This window comes from Vulpes vulpes, chromosome 12, assembly GCF_048418805.1.
Source record: "Vulpes vulpes isolate BD-2025 chromosome 12, VulVul3, whole genome shotgun sequence".
Classification (NCBI taxonomy): domain Eukaryota; kingdom Metazoa; phylum Chordata; class Mammalia; order Carnivora; family Canidae; genus Vulpes; species Vulpes vulpes.
In genome coordinates, this window is record NC_132791.1 from 143,688,326 (window position 1) to 143,711,476 (window position 23,151).

The window sequence follows — 23,151 nt, forward strand, 5'->3', positions numbered from 1 at the left end:
ACAGCATTTCTACATGATTTTGTCCCAGGAGGAGGTGCCCTGAAGAACCAGCAGTTCAGGAAGCAGACTCCTCAGGGCAGGGGCTGTAAAGGTAGCCCTGAGCTCTGTGTCAGCTCCTTGGCCTCTGCTCAGTGCAAGTGTCTGCTGGAGCACAGTAAATGCACGGGGGCTTGTTGCCCACACTGGTGATGTGCTGAACCACAGAGCACACAAGTGGTGTGTACACACACACACACACACACACACACACCCCTTCCCATCAACCAGGCTGCTGAGCCTCAGCGCAAACAGGCCTGGGGCCATCACAGGGATCAGCTTAACAAGACCCACACAAACTGGAAGCCCTAAGGATTTCAAATCGCCCTTTGGGGAGAAACTCAGATTTATTTCAAGAACTCAACTTGGGCCTATGCCCCAAGTCCACCAGAATACAGACCAGGCCAGAGTCACAGCCCTCCATCCCTTCCCTTCACCCCCAGGGACACCGGACTCCAGGTTTCCGAAAGGGTGCCCAGGACAAAAAGCACAGGAAGCCTGCTCTACAGTCAGACCGAAGCATCCACTGGCAACAACGGCCCTGGACTGAGGGTATACCTACTACACTCCTGGAGAAGGAAACCGGCCTGGGACCGAGAGCCCTGAAAGCTCTGGAGAGACAGGCTCTGTGCCCAAATGCCATACAGTCAGAAGCAACTGGAACAGGGCCCAGCCCTGTCTGGGTTCCCCTGTCACTGGGAGGAGGCAGAGCCACCTGAAAGAAGCACTAGCTTCATCCCAGACCCACATTCTTCTTCTCAAATCAGAAAAAACCCACAAGCACTAACACCCTTCCTCCTGGGGTAGGGAACCTGGAGTACAAGGAAACCTGACTACTTTCTAGTTACACTTCCAAATGGCAGATGTAGAGAAAATAAGTAACTAAACATGTGGAAGATGGAAAGCCCTCAGAGAGGAGGGGGCCTGATGTCAGGTTATTCTCCACTTTCAAAGATGGCACCGCCCCAGTGAAGGGATTTATGAGATCCTCTGCAAGCACTATGGGAAGGCTCCCACTGACAAAGAAGTCCTTATCCTGGATGCTCTCTCTTGTCTCTTTCTTATTGGCAATTCCCAACCAGTCTCTCAGAAATTCCTACTTCTGGGGTTCTGCACTGACACAGTAATGTTTTAAGACCCATCTCTATAATGTGCCGCTCCCAATCTGTTCTTCCAAGGCTGAAAAACTTACAGAGTACTCAGTCACAGAAGCTTAGCAGCAATTTTTATGCACACATGGGGTCTTTTTTTCATGATGCTCATCAACCCTAGTGAAAACCTAGCCTCTGAGATAAACAAAGGGGCCTGCTTATGACGGACTGACGTGCCTCCCCAAGAAGCAACTCTCTACCCTGAGTCTGTCCAACTAGCCTGGCCAGAGCCTTCAACTGGTCAGAGGCACTGAGAAACTCAGAAAGAAGAATCCTGGACGAACAGCAATCCTGTGGTGGGCCCTGTCCGGGCCCTGTGAGAATGGTCTTCAAAAATGTTCCTGGAGAAAACAGCGTCTCAGGAATAGCCACATCTCAACTCTTTTGAAACCAGAGGCTTTCTCACACCAGGCTGTGTGCTTCTCATTGCCACCTGCCACCATTAAGTTCTCCGGGCAGAGGCATTCTGCAAGCTGGTCACAAATGGGCCAAGAGGCAGAAATGCCCAGAAACGACCACAGGCTTGCTGGGAAATACCCACAGCGTGGGAATCAAATTTCCTTTCACTCGTCAACCATTCAATGGACTAATAAATACTGAATACCCCTGCTGTGTCAGCTGGGTTAAAGGGAAACAATGGCCTAGGATAGCACTCCATAGACATTCATCCTGGATGAGCTCCCCCAACCCACCTGGAGATGCTGCACTTCCTGATCTAGGTGCTGGCTACACAAAAATCCTTTGTTTGCAAAAATTTATCTAGCTGTACCTTGTGATGTGTAGGCTTTTCTGTATGCATGGTTAACTTCAATAAAAGGTTTTTTTTTTAAAGCTTCCCTTTGGGTGGAAGACGTCCTATGTCCTATATGGGGCAAGGAATCGTCACTTAAAAAACTAAAATGTTAAAAAAAGCAAAAAACAAAAACAAAAACCCTAAAACGTATTAAAGAGGTCCTGCCCAAGTCACAGAGCACTGCCCCTCTTGAAGAGTTGCGTGGTTTCCAGAGGAACACAGCCTAGCTTGAAAGCATCTCCTCCTTACAGGACTTCAGATGGTCAGAGACAGTTTCTTTAGTGCCAGGGCCTCCAACAGAACAGCCACCACCAAGTAACCGACCCACCCCCTTCTGCCTCACTGGATGTGACTTGGAGACAAAATCTGCCATCTGGCCCTGGAGATGCACACTTTCTCATCCTGAGGGCCTCAGAGGGTCAGAATAGTTTTATCCCAGTAAGAGCAGCATGGGGCCGGGGGGTTCCCACACGGTTTTAAGAGCAAAATTACATCTGCCACAGATAGTGATGGGCAACCGTAGGACTTGGGAGATGGCTGGGCAGGGAATGGTGGCAGAAGCTGGAGGGAGCCAACCTGGAGCCTGCAGGTAAAACAGTCTGAGAGCAGTATCCTACCCTAGCTCTGCTCCCTCCTACCATGAGGGCAGGCAAACCCACACTGTGGGACATAGGACAACACTCCCTGACACAGGGGGAAGTGATGCCAATCTCATGTTACACTGAATGAGATTAGTGTCCACTTGAGGATGAACAACAGAAGACTCTTTCTAAGCTTTTGTGTGAGGCTTATGTAATCCTAAAGTGGGGAAACCTTGATACAAGAGGAAATATAGGAAAAAAACAAAACACACACGGTGGGAATTTGGGACTGTTCCACAAATGACTCGAAAGCAATGAGGCCCCTCTCAGCTCCAGCATCTGCCAACCACTCCCCACACCAGCAAAAACCCCAAGAGAGCAAGCTTCTTTTAAGATAGAAAACCTTACTAAGTGCCCTAGAACAGACTGTCTCATGGAAATAACAGAACAGGGGCTTAAGAACAGAGCTGGTTGCCCAGGCTGCTAGGCATCAAGTTCTCTTTTGGGGGACAATGGAAAGTAAGATTGGAGGGGCCGGCCCCAAGTTCAGAATGGACAAGGCAGCTCCCTGAGCCCTAGGGGGTGACCTTGTGGTAGAGGCTCAGAGAAGACACAGCTATAAGAAAACAATTGGACCTCTGTCCCTGTGAATCTCTGCCAGCAGCTAGGGGAGGAAGGTGACGGGGACAAAGAAAGGATGGAGAAGTAGCTCCGCCTTAGTGGCTTTTCCCACCCAGACAGCAGCCTTGGACTGTTTACCAGAAAGGAAGGATGAAAGACACAGTTACCAAATGGGCAGAGAACAACCTGGGCCCAACCTTCATGGTACATCTCTACTGGGGACACGAAGGATCAGAAAAGAAAAAAGAAGCTCTGGTAATTCACCATCAACTAGCTCATATAGCCAAAGCCTCTGCGCAGCAAGCCCCATGGATGTGCGGCCCCAGTGGGATCACACGTGGCATATTTCACAGTGCACGGTAAGGAAACCACTGCTAGCCTGTTAAGAAGTGCTGGGCACTGGGTGACCTTGCTATTCACATGGCTATATAGTAGTGTGACCTCAAGCAGGTGACTCAAGCTCTCTAGGCCTTAGTTTTTCTCATCTACAACACAGAGGTAAAAACAATACCTACTTCATAAAGGTTGTCATGAGGGTTAGAAGAGCTAACGTGTACAGAGCACTAAAGAATAGTGTGTGGCACACAGTATGTGCTTATGAGAATATCTGACAAATAAAATGCACATTCAACACCATCATCATAGATTCACTCACAAGAAAACACATTCAGAAAGCTTAAGACTGGCTTTGCCACCAAAGAAATGCAAATCAAAACCACAACGAGATACTGCTTCTCCCCTACTAGGATGGGTATAATGAAAAGATGCACAATGTGTGGGGAAGGTGTGGAGAAATGAGACCTCTTCCTGTGCTGCTGGTCAGAATGCGAACCAGTGCAGCCACTGTGGAAAACAGTCTGGCAGTTCCTCAAAAGCTTATATATGGAGTTCCCATCTGACTCAACAATTCCATTCCCAGATATATATCCAAGAAAACTGCATATACAAATGCCCTCAACTAAAACCATACATGGGTGTTGACAGTAGAATTGTTTGTAACAGCCAAAAGATGGAAACCCAGATGTCCACCAATAGGTGATCAGACACACAAAATATGGTATATCCACAACAGAGTATTATTCAGCCTTAAAAATATTAGCCTTTTAAAAGCCAAAAAACAGCATTCTGACCCCTCCTACAACAGAGGCAAACCTTGGAAACATCATGCTGAGTGAAAGCAGCAGACACCAAAGGCCACATTTTGTAGGATTCCATTTATAGAAAACATCCAGAATAGGCAATTCCGCAGAGCAGAAAGTTGCCCAGAGCCAGGGTGTGTGGGAGGCAAGTGAGGAATGATGACTACTGGGTACAGGTTTTCTCTTTGAATGATGAAAATGTTCTACAAAAAAATTGGCTATGTTGATGCTTGCACAACTCTGGTAAATACACTAAACACTACTGAACTGGTTGCTTTCAATGCATGAGTTTTATGGTATATGAATTATATCTCAATAAAACAGTTACCAAAAAGACTCTTTTTACTTGAAGTTACAAAATTAGCAAGTTGCTGCACCAGGGCCTGGAGGTGAAAGTCTCTGTTCACTCACCCTTCTGTGGCCTCTCATAGACCTCATTCCTGAGTGTCTGGGCATGCTGGCCTCCACTACTCTGATATCTCCAAGTATGAGAATTTATGAGAACTCATGCAGCCCATGCCAAAGAAAAGGTAAAAAAATGTTACGTCTGCCATGGGGAGATTTTATAAAAACCAAACCTGCCATCCTGATCTCAACTCACGTGTCTACCCTCATTCCTATTCCTGGGAGTTTCAGCAGACCACTCCCCAGGTGTGGGGCCTTGTATAGGGTCCTCCCTGCAGAGATATGACCAGGTTCTCTTCTGACAAGGTGGTCTGGAGAAGAGATATATGTGGATCGCATGTACATACGTGTGCTTACCCACTCCCCAACTGGCTAAACCTAGAACATTCGGGATATGGACAGCAGGGGCAGAAAGGGGTTTCTACCTAGTCCTCCCACCACACAGACTGTGCAACCCAAGACTCCTCCCAGAAGGCCGACGTGTCTGCTGTCTTCGATAGACCTGAAAGCTCCTACCTCTTTGGAGAACAGGTCATGCTCCTACACACATACCTCTCTCCAGGTCCAATTTACATCCTGCCCCCACCCTTGGGAACCCCACCAGCTGTCTCCAGCTCTCCTCCCTCCCTGCTTCTCACCTGGCACCTGCAAACGGGCGCAGCATTGCCCTCCTCAGGCGTCCGCCCCTCACAAGGCCTCGAGCTCCCTGGTCAGGAGGAAGGGCTCCTCCAATTTCCTAGCTCACTAGAAGAAACACAGTAGACACTTAGAGATCACCAAGTTAATAAACAAATAAGGAAACAGCAAGGGGCCTCTTTTCCACCAGAAAATTTAAGGCCCCGAATGCTCAGCTCATGGGTCTAACTACAGAGTGCTGCTCAGGGCAGTCATCAAAAACTAAGGTACCAAATGGAATGGCCAGTCACTTTCTAGAAAGTGCCCCTTAGGACAGAGTCAGAGACTGAAGATGCCCTAGTCAGGGGGCGGGGTTTACTGGCCCACAGGCATCAGCTGACATTTATTTCTGTTTCTTCAACCTTCCAGAACACTCTGGCACAAAAGTGGCAGGCCCTTGTCTCCATGATAGAGCAGGCACCTCAGCATGCTCCAGCAAGAAAGCTGTGCTTGGCTCACAAAAACCATACAAGGTAGGTAGGGTCCCTGCATCAGAGGCGGTGCTCAGACCCCACAAGAAGCTGAGACTATACAAGTCAGGAAAGAGTCAAACTAGGTGTGGGGCCCTGATCTTGCCTGACAACTCTATACCCACATGGTGCTGGCTGGCCAGCAAGGCTTTCTGGTGAGCAGTCCCCTGGCCAGAAGTGTCCAGACAGCTGCCATCTCGCTGACAGTGAAGTTCTCCTTGCCCTAAACGATCCTTCCAACTCCACCTCCCCTGTGAGGCTAATTAAATGCCTGGAGTTAATTTTAGTCCCAGGATTTCTAATTTGGGATGAGCGGAGATGCTGGGGTCATTTACTAGATGACCTCAATTGTCTCTGAAATGTCAGCCCTCAACTGCAGATGGTGTTGGGGGAGCAGGACAAGACCCCTCTGTCTCGTGGAGACATGTTCTGTATGTATTCTCCACACTAACCCCGTAGCTGCTAAAGTCATAAAACATTCCTTATGTTTGGGGAAAAGTTAAATGATGGTTGTTCCGAAGAAAACACCCTACCTCATGTTCTAGGAGATGTCCTGTTGCTGAAAAGGAACAAAGAAGCTTTACTCAAAGATTTCATTATTCCAGCTTAGAATAAAATGAGGCCATCAAAAGTCAGGGAAATCATGTACACAGGGCCATTGTCTGAGGCAGGATGTACGGATAGCATATTTGAAACCAATCTGCTTTCCTGCAGAGAATTATGCTTCCATCTTTTTCAATACTCTCTTCACTCCCGTGATGTCCTGATACAGTAGATAAGAGAGGGAGACGCTCGTTCACTGCAAGGGATATCAGGAAGGAACCAGCATCGATGCTGATGGCCTACTGGAAATTACTCGAGACAACGGGGGGCCATGGGAGGGGCAGGGTTTTCACAGCAAGAGCCTCTGTCTCTAGCAAAAACAGATTCGCTCTGGTGGGGCCTGAACTTCAACTTTTTCCATGTAAAAAGAGAAGGCCAGACAGAAGATCAAAGCACCAGGTGAACTGGTTAAGCTCCACAAGGCCTCCAATTAGGCAGTTTACTAAAAATAGGGGCCACTGCTTCCAAAACAGCCAACGTGGCTGTTTTGGATATCAGGGAAGCCACTGCAGTCTCAGGGTCAGAAGAACCAATAGTCTGAGCTTCCCCCCAGCACTGCAGATGGTGAATACAGAGCTCCAGAGCTGGTGGGGCTGAGAACAGGATAGGCTGGAGAAGTGACCGGTTCCTCTCGACAGAAAGAGGACTATACCAATGAGGCCTCTGTAGCTCTATACTTCACCAACATGTCTTTACTTGAAACTATCACCAAAGCATATCTGACCCATGCCAGGAAGTAACTTAGTCCAAGGCTGCCTGGAGTGACCAAGCCTTCAGCACCCAGTCCAGTACTGGGCTTTACCACCTCAGCCTGCCTTGAGGAGACAAGACTTCAGGGAGTAGAGGAACAGCCTGAACATCTATGGGTAGGGAAGAGGAGATGGAGAGGCTCGCAGAAGAACTCAACAGGACAGGCTATGCAAATCAGGCTGTGATGCCTTGGGCATCAGTGCACTCATTATGGACACATGCTGTTTCAAGCATGTGGGTTCTACACATACTTGAGGAGCACGTGGTAGGCAGGGTAGTTACAAAAGGAATAAGTAAATGAGGTCAAGCCACAGAAGGGCACAGGTTTGGTTGGATAACGGCAGGAAGAAGAGCATCTGACTGTTTTTTCAGGGGTGAGCCCAGAACAAAGGGTGTGGGATATCTGCTTCTCTGCTGCCCAGTAGGACCCAAACAACTGTAGAGAACCTTCCCTCAGAGACCTGGACATGCCAGAGTTCTCTGGGAACAGGTACCCACTAGCAGGGCTGGGAATGAAGAAGGCAGGCAGGGTGGGTGTGCCAGCAGCACATGCCGCCTCTCCCAGAGACGGGTGCAGGCTCAGCACAAAGGCTACTCGACACTCAGCTTGTTGACTCCTCAAGACTTTAAGCTGAAGGCTGTTGCTGGACATGAGATAACGCCAAAAAATAGAAAATAATATGGATAGTCTTCACTGTTGTCAATGCTCTTCTCAAAATGTTTCTGAAGTTTTATTCTTTTTTTAAAAGAACATGGAAAAAAATATTTTAAAACCTGGGTGTATTACTACCAAAATGTTAAACTCAGCTTCTTAACCAGCTGACAGGCATTCCCAGGTCTGAGAGCAGGAAGGGCTTGCCTTCAGCATGAAGCAGCCTTTGCCTCGCTCAGAAGGCCTGGACCAGTAGAATGGAACATGGCCACTGGGCTCCCTCCTGCACCACTTCAGTGCCTGAGATGAATCCCCCATGAAATAGGAGCAGGGCAGGGAAGAGAAGGAAATGAAGCTCCCCTGGGTTCTTGTTTAATATCCACAAAAAGCTGTTATTATTCTCCCCATTCCACAGATGAGAAAATCTCGATTTAGCAAAGTTACAAAAAGCGTTCATGGTCAGCTAGCAGGTGGTAGAGCTGAAAGTTAAACCCATACACATCAAACCCTATTATTTTCTGACAAATTCCTGGAGGACAGGGACAGCCTGGGTGTCTCAACGGTTTAGTGCTGCCTTCGGCCCAGGACGTGATCCTGGAAACCCAGGATCGAGTCCCACATCAGGCTCCCTGCATGGAGCCTGCTTCTCCCTCTGCCTGTGTCTCTGCCAATCTCTCTCTCTCTCTCTCTCTCTCATGAATAAATAAATAAAAATCTTCAAAAAAAAATTGCTGGAGGACAGATTAATTCAAAGTTTGTTTGGATGGGTTCCACAGGGGGGCAAAAAGCTCCACTTAAGCAGTGAGCCTGGATGGTGAGTTGGTGGTGGTGTCTTTCCCTATATGTTGTGCACCCTGGGTTCCCCCCAGGCCAGACCTTTCCAGGGCATTCAGGAGGGGCAGAGAAGCACCCATGATAACCTGCACCTCAGGTGAGAGTCTCTTTGTGATGGGGAGCTCTAGGTTTCAGGTTAATTTGTCACCACCCCAAACCTGTGTCCATTTGACCCTCTGTGCAAGATGGCTGCTACAGGACAGTGGTGGAGCCTGGTTGGAATCACCAAATCATCCATCTGTGCTGGATGGAATGCTGTGTCCTCCCCTCCCACACACAAAGTCCTAGGCTGAAACCCTATTGCCCAGTAGGATGGTATTAGGAACTGGGGACTTTGGGAAGTGATTAGGATTAGACGAGGTCATGAAGGTGGAGCCCTTAAGAATGGGATTGGAGGCTTCCAAGAGTCACAAAAGAACCTGCGTCCTCTCTCTGCTCTCTGCCATGAGGACACAATCAGAAGTCAGCCGTCTGCAGTGTGGAAGAGGCCCTGACCAGAACCTGGTCATGCCAGCACCCTGATCTCAGGCTTCCAGAGAAATCAGCTGCATTGTTTTGAAAGCCTTCTGGTCTGCAGTAGTTATTATAGTAGCACAAACAGACTAGGACTGCCTCTAAGTGTTGGCCCCCACCCGGCACTCCAGAGGAGGGTGGTTGCCCCTCCAAAAGGATGGGCCATGCCACCCTTTGCTGACTGTCCCTGTGACAAGAGAGGTGCTGGCTGGAAGAATTTCGCTCTGGGAATAACTCTAAGCAAGGAAACCAAAAAGGGCCTATCATCACTGAAACTCCAAAATTTTCATAGCAGACAATTTTTCTGGACAGTTTATCTTTTCATCTTTGTACTTTCCCGTTTTTACAAACTTTGTACAATAAACATGTTAATTTTATAACTGGGAAAAATAATTGTAACAGCACTATTTTCGTGACATTTGCTCTCTTGCATCCGACCAATTCCCACTGCTTCAAGATTCTAATCTAGTCTTTATATATGTATTTTTTATTGTCAACATTTTAGCTAGAGATTTGCTTCACTTAAAGAAATGTGAATGGGGAAAGTTCAAGTATAAGAAAAGTAAACAAAGGGACGACTTTTTACATAAGGGTACGGCCACCTGTGAGTGCACCTAGGTGTGACTTGGTTTCACTTGGGAGTTCCCTGCTGGAAACCAGTGAGAGTACAGTACTAGGTGGCCCAGTTCTTCTATGGGCAAAAACTCAGAAAGAAGAGGCCTAGCTAAGAAGAGGAGAGCAAGAGGGAGGAGGATTGAGAAGCAAATAGTTTTCAGCTGGCTTGCTGTTTCCAGGCTTGTGCCTTTGACATGGCTATTTTTGGGTTTCTGAGGGGGGGGGGGGGGGAACGACGACAAGAAATTCTTCCCACAACCGCCTAGCTTGGCAGCTCCTTTGCCCTAGTTCCCCCTCCCAGTTCCTTTCCTCTCCACAGCCCCTCCAGGATGAAGGGAGCAGACCCTGGAGTGCTCCTCTGCCCCCCCCCCCCCCCCCCCGCCACCCTCTTACCCCCTGCTCCACACTCTGTAGGCCTCACCCACTTGCTTGTCTCTTTAGACAGAGCTGGGAAAACGTGGAAATAAATAAAGCCTCAATTAGGCAGGCATCCAAGGTTTGGGGGGTGGGGCGGGGGAGGGGTCTGAGGCTCTGTCCCAATCCAGGAATGCCTGAGAAAGCTCTGGGAGCCTCAGGCAGCCTCTGAGGTTGGAGGCTTCCCACAGACTCCTTCTGGGTCTGCACTGACCAGGCGGGGCCAGGGGCCTGGGAGCCCAGCTTCATTCCCACACCAAGACTCACTTCTTACCTCCCACCTCCCGTAGTAGGGCCTGGCCTCCTTCTGCCACCCCATACACAGGAGGAAGGGAGGGGGTCCTCACTCATGTCCCCTTCTCTCTTCCTCCTTAAGTCCCTTCCCAGAGCAGGAGGCAGGACCCCCAGAGTGTGGATCTGGACCCAGGCACAGTGGCAGCTCTCCAGACTGAACAAAGGCAGTTTTCCCCTTTTAACTGTGGAAACTCAGCATTTCTTATTTATTCCATTCTGAGCCTGGAAAGAGCAATGAGAGAGAGAGATCTTATTTCTTCCCCCCAGTTGAGGGGTGGGGAGAGAGAAGCAGATTCTGTAGGGAGGAGACTGGGCGGGCAGAGAATCTCACAGATATTTTTAGAGACATGGGAATTAAGCAAGCCCCTTCTGGGGCCGGAAACTGTTTTGTTTTAATCCCAACTCTAAAAGGCAAATGGGTGGTGGAGAGTAAGGGGCCTGGAGGAGGCAGAGCTGGCAGGGGTTAATACTGAACTCCAGGGGAAAGGAAAAAGAAGCTGAGGACTGAGATGCCTGCAGGCCACTACACTCTGTGCTAAGTAGTCTCTTTCCGCATTTAAACAGCTGGGCCAATGTCCCCACTTCACAGCAGCATGGAGGGAGAGTGGGGGGTGCCAGGCCCCCAGGAGGACCACCCCTTCCCTGCCTGCACCCCGCCCCCCTAGCTCTCAGAAGTGTAGGGCAGGGCATGCAGAGACTTCAGGCACCTAGCTCCCTTTGCTGTTGGTTCTGGTTTGACAGTGGAAGAATAAAATGGGATCTAAAGTAAGATTTGTCAATGATCTGCAGGCTTCCAGGGAGTCAGGCTAACTTAGTTCTTTAAGACCACAAATATGGTCTTAACTGTCTGTGAGGTGCCTCCCTCTGAAAGCATCACCCTACAACCTCCAGAACAGCCACACAAAATCTGCATGTAGGACACAGATAACAGAGAAATGCAGAAGAAGGTGAGCAATGAGGACACTGTCCTAGTGCTGAGGAAATCCAGAATTTCTGGAGTATGATCCAGCCTGGACCCAGTAATTCTACCTCTGGGAATGTTTCCTGAAGCATCATATCAAATAAAGAAAAGGAAAAAATCTGAAAACAACTTGAATGTCCAAACAGTACAGAATAGAGAAAATGAATCAAATACAGCCAACGGACTGAATACTATATATTTATTAAAGACCGTGCTTCAACTGCACACCCTAAGAAGATACACAAACTGTAATAGTAACAGATTTTTCTCTCTGGGTAGTAAGATTTAATGGGCAATTTGTTTTTTGCATGCTTTGTGTTTCCCACATCTTTCACCATGAACATATTTCATTTCTGGCAGGGGGTGGCAGGTGGGGGGAAGTCACTGCATTTTTTTTTTAGCCCCATCTTCTACCACTGTCAATGTGCTTTGACCAATCTTGCCTTCTGTACCGATCACCCCCTCTACCTAGACGCACCTTGTCATCTCCACCTCCAGGTTATTCCTAATATGTTCTTTTGCATAGGGTCCCAGAGCCTGCCAGACTAGCTCCTGTACCTGGCCAGGGTGCCTATGTGTCTGTCTCCCTTAGCATGGATGCTCCCCATGATGGCTGACTCTTCTCTTTTCCTGCCTATAGACTATGAGATCCTGGAGGGCAGGGATTCTTTTTCACCTTTAGCTTTCCAACTCCTAGCCTGCCCATGGCATGCAACGAGTCAATGAACGAATTCAACCTCTCTCCTGGTTTCCAAAGGTTCCAGGGAGAGAGTCATTGGGAAAACATTTGGTGTAGAGAAAAGGAAAATTCGACGGTGCTATGTGGCCTTGGGATAAGGACAGGCCTGAGCCCCAGGTCTCCCTGATGGCATTTCTCAAGGCAGGCAGAGTATCAGTTGCAGAACCTGCCTTGTCTGTGACAAGGGTCTTATTGTTGGTGCAAGTAGGTGACCAGTCCTGATCAGTAAAGGGCCTTATTCAGCAGAGGGAGATTAGATAAACAGTTCTCCCTCTAACTCCTCTGCAACAGCAGTCATCATTAACCCTTGGCTTTCCAACCAAAAGAATCTGGAATTTCAACTATTCATGAAAGTATTTCTTCCTCATAAAAGATGTTGAGGCAAATTATAGACAGTACACTCATTCCAGGATGCTAAGGCACATATACCCCCAGCAGGTGTGCGTGCATTTGCTCTCAAACACGTACATGCACACACACACCAAGTACAGAGAAAGAGCCATACAGACCCAGAGCAACAACATGACCCACACAGGACAAAACAAGGACAGAGAACACCAGGGGACAGTAGTAAGGAAACAGAGGGGTGGGGAAGGCAGTAATGACTTGCCAACAGGAGAAACCAGTACATACCCTCTGTCTTCCTGAAATGCATGAGGAGACCCTCCAGTTACACACAGACAACTGAACAAAGCAGTGTGTTCAAGGTCCTGCTAAAACCCTCATAACAATGACCACAAAGGAATCCGTAAAAGGGGTAAATTCTCAAGGACTTAAAAACTAGAGAAGAGACAGCAGCAGATGTGGGATATTAATTAAGTGCTGAAACATAGCAGGCAGCTGCATACATGCAGAGTGACAAGGTAGAAGAGAGGAAGCTTCTGGCCAACACTGCCCTGAACACCAGCAAGCTCAGGTGTGACCAAGGGGGTGGGCAGCGCCTGTGGACAAAGCAGCCAGACCAGGGGCCGGCTCCCATCAGCATTGACCAGAGAGTACTCTCTGGAAACACTCTGGACCTGGGGTAGCAGGCATCACTGGGAGGAAGGAGAGGTAGAAGATTCCTGAAAAGCTGGGATTCCCCCAACTCAAAGTCCTTCTGCTGCCCACAAACCCCCCTAGACTGGAGATGGGGACCGTACCTAGGGAAACTGACAAGCCCAAGAGAAAGACCTCCTCAAATTGGCATTGACTGAGATGATAAAATTTATGCCTGGGGACATCTGAGGGTCTCCCTGAAGTCACAGTTTCCTGCCTGACTCTCCCTGTAAGGCAAGGCCAACCAGTCACCCCCATATACATCCACACATGCACAGTCTTATTGTTCAATACAAATGTACAGCCAGGGATGACTACTCATTTGAGAGTGTCCAAGACAAAAATGAGGGCATAAAGGGAATTAGAAAGAAAGGGAGTCAGGCCATCTACAGAAGAGCATTTCACAATAAAGGAAGTTATAAAAGAAAGCAGTGTATCCAGGAAACGTGAATAAGGTGCTATAAAAAGGGACAGAGAACAAAAAAAGAGCCCTAAGAAACCAAAAATATGATAGCTGGCCTAAGAATCAGAATGAAAAAAAGAAAACAGGATAGCTCGAATAAGAAACAAGAGTGTAAGGCAAGGTTAATGGAATCTCAGGCATGACAAATCAATGCAAGAAGACAGCCAAATTGAAGACTGCAAAAGAATTGCCAGCCATATAACAGGAGTTCTAGAGGCAAAGACCAAGGAAAATGCAGCAAAGAAAATCCGCAGAGGAAAAAAACCACACAACAACTTTCTGGACCAGAAGGACAGAACTTTCCATGTTGAAAGGTACACAGGCTTCTAGCTCAATGAAAGAAAACAGATCCATGCCAAGGTCTATCTTCATGAAATTTTAGAACCCAAGAGATAACAAGAAACTCCTACTAAAGGTTTTCACGGAGAAAATTGCTCTGTTTACAAAGGATCAGGAATCAGATCCCTTTGTACATGAGCTTCTCAACAGCAATGTTGAGACTTAAAGACAAAGAACAGTGCCTTCAAAATTCCAAGGGAAGATTATTTCCAGCCTAACAGTCTTTAGCCCATCCAGCTACCAATCAAGAGTGTGGGTAGGAAAGGCATTTTCAGACATGCAAGTTCTCAAAACTCAAAAGGCTTCACCAGAGAATTAAACAAAAGAGATCAAAATAAGAAACTCAGGAAGAGGAGAAGGGAATTCCCAGGATGATGGAAGGCAAGTCATAGGTCAAGAGCTATGTAGTAGGCCTGGAGAAGAGCCAGTCCAAATTGGAACAAGAGTAGAGATGGCTCTATGCGGGATATTACCAGGAATAAAGAAAAAAGAAAAGAATCATTACACCACGTGCTTGCCTGCACCAAGAGGAGTTTTATAGTTCTGTCAGAAAGTTTAGGGATCAACTATGGTTATATAGACAATCAAATGAAGGGGGTAGAAGGCAATTATTAACTGCAAGAGAAGCCAAATTTAAGGAAATAAATATAATCATAGTTTACTACTACATGGCTTGAATGTGTGATTTTTTTTACACTCCATAAAATTCACCATCCATTTAACCCTAGTATTTAATTTAATGTAACCATGTAGTAGGATGGAGGAAGGAGGAGAGAAGATTTAGAAGAGTATGCATGTGCCTGCACACACATACGTGTGTGTGTGTGTGTGTGTGTGTGTGTGTGGCAAAGCCATGCAGGTGAAAGAACTAAATCCTATCCTATGATGTGCACAATCAATAGATAATACCTTTAAGAACTCAAGAAATAGCAGAATAAACATATTATTCACAAATGCAAAGGTAAACACTAGAATTCTCTAGCTCTAGGAATTGGAAATGGCCTCCTCTGAGAATAGGCTCAGGGGTAAGGAGGAAGGGAACACTGCATTCTTATATGTATCATGGTTACGTATTTACTTTTTAAACTATATACTTATATTATTTTGAAAAATTAAAGTTCCCATGATACTTTCAAAATTCCATGTACCTGGAAGCCTACTTCCAGCTTCCAGGTACATGAGAGAGCACAGTAAGATCCCAGGATAAATACTGAGCTATAGAAAATGGACACAGGATCCTCTGAAATGCTGCCTCATTCTCACAGCAATGAGAAGATAACTCCCACAGGTCTGGGATACTGACCCTCCCCCCCAAGGCCCTCACCTCACGCAGTCAGCTCTGGATCCAACTTCTCTTTAGGGTGCCTTCCATATTATCTTCACATTGGGTAAGACCGTTGGAAAATAAAAGACAGTTCCTAAGTTGAAGACCTCAAACAGGGCATTCGCTGGATGAGTTATGAAAAATCATTTCTCAGGCTGTTAACAGTTTCTACGCTTGATTTGGGGGTTGCACATAAAGTTTAAGCCAAATAACTGGATGTGTCCTAGGCAAATGCTTTCCTCCCAAATGGGAAAAGGCTATTAATATATGGAGGGAATCGCATAACCAAGAGTGTGGGTAGGAAAGGCATCAGGTACCTTGGTACCAGGCTATCAGAAGTTCATATATGCTGTTAAACTAAAAGACTACAGTTCAATATAGAAGACCTCTCCCATCTTCCATCCATCCATCAAATCACTGCACAGGCCACTCTTACAGCATCCCTTTGGTATAAACACCTGTGACCTCTCCAATGGTGAGTGTATGGATGAGTGAACAAATGGAAGAGATACGTGCTTCTATGTCCATTCCTTTCTGCAGGTAACTGGGCCTTCTTTTCCCTCTGGGCAGTGGTGGTAGCCCTCCCCCCGCCCCCCTGCCCCCTCTCCCGCTTGGCCAGGTACTACTTCCCTTGCCTCCATAGAGACCTACAGCAATAGGATGAGGGGTCCTATCCAAGGAAGACATCAGCATCATCTATGTGAGCCTGTGCCTTTTCCTATAGGGCCTATGGAGAAAGAAAGATAAAAATGGCTGAGTGGCCCTATGAGGAAATGTCTACTCCTCTTTTTCTACTTTGGAAAGGCAGGACTTGAGTCTATTTCTGTAACAGAAAGGCAGCTAAGAAGCTAGGCACAGTGATCTGATCCAGTGCACCAAGGCAAACAAATGAAGAAAAAGACAGGAACATCAGGGGAATCTTTGAGAATTCCCAACAGTCATGTTCTGGTCTCTCCACCCTCAATTCTCACTCTGGTAAGAAGAGAGAGAGAAGACACAGGGTTAGAAACCTGCCCCTTTCTGAACTCAGTGCTTGAGGCCAAGCTGCTGTTTATGTCAAATATGCAACAACTGTTACATATCTGACACAGATTCATGGCACTTACCCTTTTCCTGATCATTTATTATGAGCTTCCCACACAATTATAACAAGTCTCAGCATATGAAGCAGAGAAAGTTGAGTCTGGCTACATGCACAATGCAGGTTTAGTTGAAAATGGTGTGTGTGTGCGCATAGCGCACTTTGCACTGTAACACTGCCTGCCCTCAGAGGAGGGCTCGAGGACATCTTGGAGGACATGCTGGGAGAAAGCAGTGAGATATTATGGGCAATCTGAGAGACTTGTGAGAGCAAGAGAGAGTGAGAGAGACGTGCATGCCAGGCAGGACCAGGTGAGATGTTAGGGTTATTTCTTGCCAAGGGCTCTGATGTGAAGCCCAGCCCTGCTCTCTCCTAGTATACCATACATCAGTCACCATAAAACAGTCAAACTCCATTTACAATGATCCTCTGACTGCACTTGGCTTTCCACAATGTCAATGTTGATGTAGAAACCAGGCCCAGGCACACTCGGGCCAGGGCTATTTTTCTAACTTTGCTTCATTAGAGTATGGATTGTGTTCTCTACTCTGTCTTGAAATAGAGGTCCCTAAAATGTAAAAAACCTGACGCTTTCTCTCATACATGCTGCCACTCTTTTACCCCAAAGCCCAGGTCCATCATACCACCAGCCTCTCTGTTCTTCCCCATCTCCATATCCTCAGCTTCTCCAAGTGAGGAAGCTGTAATGGCTTCCACCTTCCGAGGGCAGGTAGGGCAGAGAGGAGGACTGTGGGCAACATGGCGCAGTGAAGGGGGCCCTGGCTTAGGGATGGGTTACCTAGCATGGTGCTGTGGCAACCAGCTGCATGACCCTGGAAGAGGCAGTTCAATTCCTCCCATAATTACTGAGTGCTTCCTACAGATACAAGGCTCTGGTACAGAAAATAAGTGTGTCTCTCAGTAACTCACAGCTCATTAAGAACATGGTCCTATTCACACACAATCTTAACTCTAGGCAGTGAAAACTACTTATCAGAGGCAGAGATGTGTCCCTGAAACTCACGGGTGGGTGACTGGAGAGATTCCTCCTCCCCTCTGGCTTTTATTTTCCTCGTCTGTCAAAGGTGAGGGCTAAACTCAAGGACATCTCCAGGCACCCTCCCCACACCACACGGCATTCACCATTCCCCTGGTCCCTCCAGATGCAACCAGGGAAGCCCTCTGCATCTCTGGGATCAGAATATGTGACCATGAAGTTGGGTCTCCTGAGAATATACTAGAATAGAAGTCAGGGCCAGGCATGTCCTCCATACCTAGGTGAAAGTAAACCTCACCCCACCCCAGTGGGTTCTTCAGACATAAGCTGCCTTAGGAGAATGAGGAAAAGAGGTGGCCTAGCCCTTTACAGCCCCTTGTCATTTCTCTGAGCCAGCTGGGTATGCTCTGAGCACTGTGTCAACAGGTGTTAGCAATCCAACAGCGTTAGCACCAATCACACCACAAAGGTGTAAAGACTTCTGCTATCATTTATCCTGCCATACCAGAACTCTTCAAACATTAACCAGGCAAAGCTCTGGAATCCCTGAGCCAGTAGGGGTGCCTGGGCCCCAGCTCAGTTATGGGAACTGAGCCAGAGCAGCTTCCCCCACACTAAGCCTTCGACCCATGACTGGATACAAAAAGCCCAGCTCTGTCTGGGGGAAAAAAGCTTATCCTTGGTCTAGTTACTGCTCTCTCCACGGACCATGTTAAGGATTAAATGTGAACCCAGTGAGAACAGCTAGCACTGTGGTACATGAATTCTCACCTCTGCATTTATCACAGAGGTGAACTGATTCCAAAAAAAAAAAAAAAAAAAAAAAATGTACATGGCTACCTGAAGTAAGTGAACCTCAGGTTCCTGCCCCAGTGATGGCCACCATGGCCTTGGACAGTCAACCTGATACCACTGATAAACACCTGCATACACCGATTACTAGCTGGGGTCTGGGCACCAAAAAGCACAGTCAGGCCACTATATCCTCACCAGTTGAGAGAAAGACAGGTACAACCCTAAACAGCAGGTTCAGAGGAAGCAAAGCAAATCAATCGTATTATGTTAGTCTTTGAAGGGCAGCCCATCCACCCCCCTCTCATCCAGACAAAGGTATAAACAAAAGCCCAAAACGAAGGTTACCTGACAAAAGAGAGCAGGTGAAGCAGAAGCTGGGCTGGAATGCCAGCCTTGGAATCATGCCCCGAGACCCTTCTCCTCTGCTCTAAGACTGGGGGCTCCCGTGTGGCCAGAAGTGGGTCACAAGTGGGACTATACAAAGTCCTCCAAGGCCTCCGTGAGCTCTGGGGAGTTTCGTTCCTCCTCCACTTGCACTATCCGGCACCTTAGTGTCCCATGGGCTTGGCAAGTGACACCGCACTCATTGGATATAAACAAAACCAGGCTCACCAACAGGAAGACACTCCTCTAGGACAGAGTGGAGAGCCCTCCCTCTTTCACCCCTCCCTGCTGCAGGCTGGCTGGACTAGAAGGACAGGAGGCTGTGCTGTTTGCAGCACCTTCCACTTTAATGAGTTTGTCTCAAGGAGCTGACTTGCATCAGAGCAACCGTCAGAGTTCCACAATGCCAGTCTCCATGCTGCCAGGACCTGAGAGAAATCACTTTTCTGTCAGCCTGCTCTGCAGAAGGGCTGGTCCTTTCAGGCCCTCCCCTATGCTGACATTCCATGACTGCCTTGCTCTGAAAACAGACATGTAACACCAGGTGTGGTCTGTGCCATCAGGGACAATCTCTGGTGGCCCCATCTTTTTCTTTCCTCCTCTACGTCCCTCCTCTCACCTCTTCCATTCCTTGGACCTCTGTGTGGCACCTGCCTGCCAGTGGCCCCTGCAAGCCCCCCACAACCAGAGCTGGGGAGAGAATAAGGGTGGGGGGGGAACAATGTGAAGGGGAGAGAGCCACACCTCTGGTCACTCAGAAGTTATACTTCTGCCAGGAAGATGGGCGGTCCTCTCCACCATCTCCACCGGCCTGGGCTAGGCGATGTCTCTTAGCCGTGCAGACCTGGCCCAGCTCATTTCCTTCTGTGAAACCTTCCAGGCAGAGTCAGCTACCATCCTCTGATTCCAGAACACTTTGCCTTAGCTCCCTTTATCATACCCTCTGTGTGGGTTAAATAATGGCCCCCAAAGCTATCCATGTCCCAATCCCCAGAACCTGTGCCTGTGACCTTAGCTGGCAAAAGGGACCCTGCAGATGTGATTAAGGCGAAGATCTTGCGATGGGAGAGGACTCGCTTATCTGGTGGGCCCAAGGTCATCATAAGTGTCCTGTAAGACAGAGGCAGGAGATGTGACAGAGAGGAGCAAGGGAGGTGACAACAGAAGCAAGAGGTAGCCATGGTGTGAGGAAGGCGCCACAGGATGAGGAATGCAGGCAGCCCCTGGAATCTGAAAAGGCAAGGACACGGTCCCCCCTGGAGCCTCCAGAAGGAACCAGCTCTGCCCAGAGTTACTGATTCTGGACTCCCGACCTCCACGACAGGGAACAAGTGTGTGTAGTTTCCAGCTGCCAAGTTACTGGTGATTTGTTAGGGCAGCCCACAGGCAGCAAGTAACACCTACCACATCGTCCATTATCATTGGTTCCCTCTTGCCAGCATGAAGCCACCTTGGAGTTCACTTCTGACATCCTTCAGGCATCCAGCAGATGTTTGTGAGTGAGTGACTCATCACCACATGCACAGGTACTGAACCAGCCCTTGTGAAGGATCCCCCCCTTTCCTTAAGAAGTCCCACCTGCCTACTATCATTGCTATAATTTCACCAGTGGAATCACTCCCTGGCTTCAGATTTCTCTCACCATAAAGAACATGCCTGCCCTGCCCTGACAAAGAAAAGATGCTTCTGAAAAAGTGTTTTGTGGAAAGAAGGGAGAGCAAGAGAGATTAAGCCACGAACACACTGAGCTGTCTATACACAACAAATACCATATCAGACAGCACTGCCCTTTTCCCAGGGAGTCCAAGGCAACAAACTCAGGCAGGGACAGTAGGTGCAGTGGCAGTAGGGTCCTGGGTGGGAGGGTGGTGAGGGTTTAGGAGGTGAACGTGCAGGGACTCTGCCCCTGGAGAATTCTGTTGCCTGGCTTTGTGATACCCCTACAAGTGCATGTGCGTTTGCGCATTGCACATGCGCATGTAAACATACCAGTATCACTCACTTGGCTTTGTTTTCAACCCCAAATGTTTTCTGTTGCTAACTCCCATGAAATGACTTTCTTTCGACAGTTTTTCCCCTGCTGCTACTTAATTAGTTTCCTAACCAATTATTTCACGCTGTTCATTTTCCTAGTACCTGAAGTCATTTCTGTCTCTGCAAGAGGGAGCCACCCAGCCAATTATTGCAGAGTCACTCCGCAGGCCGGTCACATCTACTGAGGAGAAGTCCACCCATGGCCCTGAAGATCCCAACAAGGGTGCCAATCACATCCCATCCCATCCTTGGCTGCTATGCCAGTGCAGAGAGAGGGCCACAGAGAGCCCTCCACCAACTCAACAGAATTGTTGCTCCAACTATACTCATCACCTACTCCTGTCACTAAAAGAGCTGCAAACACACTAAGGGCTGGGCAGATGGCACCCAAGTGGACAATAGTCCACAAAATCACTTCACCCTCCTTGTTAATTAATCATGGGCATCCAAAGGCCTCTCCACTAGGTACCTGAAGGCACACCAGGGGAGGCAGAAAAGAATGTGGGGACCACATTATGGTTCATGGACCCTGAACACAGGCAGACAGCTAATGGCTATTCTGCTGTCCCCGACTCACCACTTATGTAATTGGGAAAGAAGGAAAGCACCCTGAATGGTCCCAGTGAGACAGAAAGGCACTCACTGGACAACCGGAGGCCACCAAATCCTCAGTGCCAAATAAAAGGCAAAGAAGGCAGTTCTCAGTGGGAGGCCTTCTTAAAATTTTTACCACAGTCAGGAACCAGAGCCAAGAGGACAGTAGACCCACTCACCACCTGGTTGGCTTTGCCCACACCTGAGGATATTACTTAATGTCCCCTGTGTGCAAGCAAATACCAGGCACTGTCCTGAGCTGCTCACTGTCCTACAGAGGGAGACCCACGAGGCCTAAGTGTCCTAGGAAGAAGGCACAGAGGAAGGGGATCACATGTGACCTGGTCCCACATGGGAATGGTACCTGTGTCTTCTCTTGGTTTTCATGAATGATTCAGGGTCACCTGTAGAGACTTCCTACTGTACCTGGCAAGTATTTATTTGTTCCCATCTACCTCACCCTCTCTACCCACCCATTCATTCCTCTATGTCCTCAATTCTTTCCTCTACAAGGCTCAGTCCATCCATGTAAAGGATTCTACTTCTGGAAGCAAGAACCATTTGTACTACCCCACACTCAGGCCCCTGTATATAAGAGAGCACCCCCCCACCCCCGCCCAATTCCATTCCCCCAAGGGCAGCCCACAGGCTGCAGATCAGGACCAGGCAACCCGAGAACCTGGCTGCTTAGCCCACACCTACTGGTTGAGCCCTCGTGGTCACACTGCTAAACCCCAGCACAGGGTTTTCCCATGCATAAAATGGAGGTCTGGACCAGGTCATCTCTGAAAACCCCTCTGCCACAAGAGTCTGCTCTGTTTTTCATCCAAGCAGCCCCATGGTTAAGCACTGGTTGCTTCCATGCCCTAGCTGTTTCATGTGTGAGATATGTCACCCAGGTCAGCATACAGAGTTGGAAATGACAAGAAAAAGCTACCAGAGGCAGAACATGCACTTTGTAACAATGCCAGGCTCAAACGTCTTAACAAGCCCATGTTCCCAAGCTCCTCCCTGACTTACTTGAAAAGGAGAGGAGGGAAGGGTCTTAAAGCTTGGTCCCCATTCCAGAGAACAAAGTCTGTACTGAAGGTCCCAGAGAGACACAAAGCAAATGTCCCTGCATCTATATGCTTCTTTCTAATGGGGGAAGTCTCTATGCATCATAGTAAATCAAACTTAAGGAAAAATGGAGTGTGGCACTTGTACACTTGACCACTGACCCCTGACCTTTTGACAACAGAATTCCACTGTCAGCTGGGAAGAGTTCCCACTCCCACATGGGTTTAACTATGCTAGACTCAACGTTTCAAAATTATTTAAAGTTGGCTCATGAATATTCTAAGGCAAAGTGGCCAGCAGGAAGCCCAGAGGCCAAGCACAGGGGGCTCCCCTATGACCCATCCCTGATCCTGCTGCCCACTCCCTGCTGCTTAGGAACTACCATACAAACTCCACCAGGACTGCATCAGTGCCTCACCTTCCAGACAAAGGATTGTGAAAATGTCACTCCCAAAGCAGTGAAAACTATTTCTAGTTGTCGTGACTAAGTAAAGATGGGATAAGGGACTCATCAAAGGCCCACATGTCTGGAAATCTCAAGCAGGTGGGGGCAAAAAATCTCCACAGCCTGGAATCACCTTCTGTGTAGAGCCCAGGTTGTGCCTACTCTGCCAGCATGCTGGGCCCTACCCCTCTTCAGCTCTGTGCTACTAGTGGCCCACTTCCTGCCTCCCTGCTACTTTCCCCTTCTGGAAAACAGCAGCCCCCATGTGGGCCCCCAAGTTAATCTAGAAAGATGAGTACTGTTCACACATCAGCCCACATTAGGAAGACACTACATCAGCAAATGCTTAAAA

At 48.1% G+C, this 23,151-nt stretch overlaps 1 protein-coding gene across 18 annotated transcripts in view; it reads right to left on the reverse strand.

Annotated features, from left to right (window-relative positions):
• Positions 1-23,151, reverse strand: part of MPRIP (myosin phosphatase Rho interacting protein) — a 152,907-nt gene that overhangs the window by 87,518 nt on the left and 42,238 nt on the right. The gene's annotated exons all lie outside the window — the stretch shown is intronic.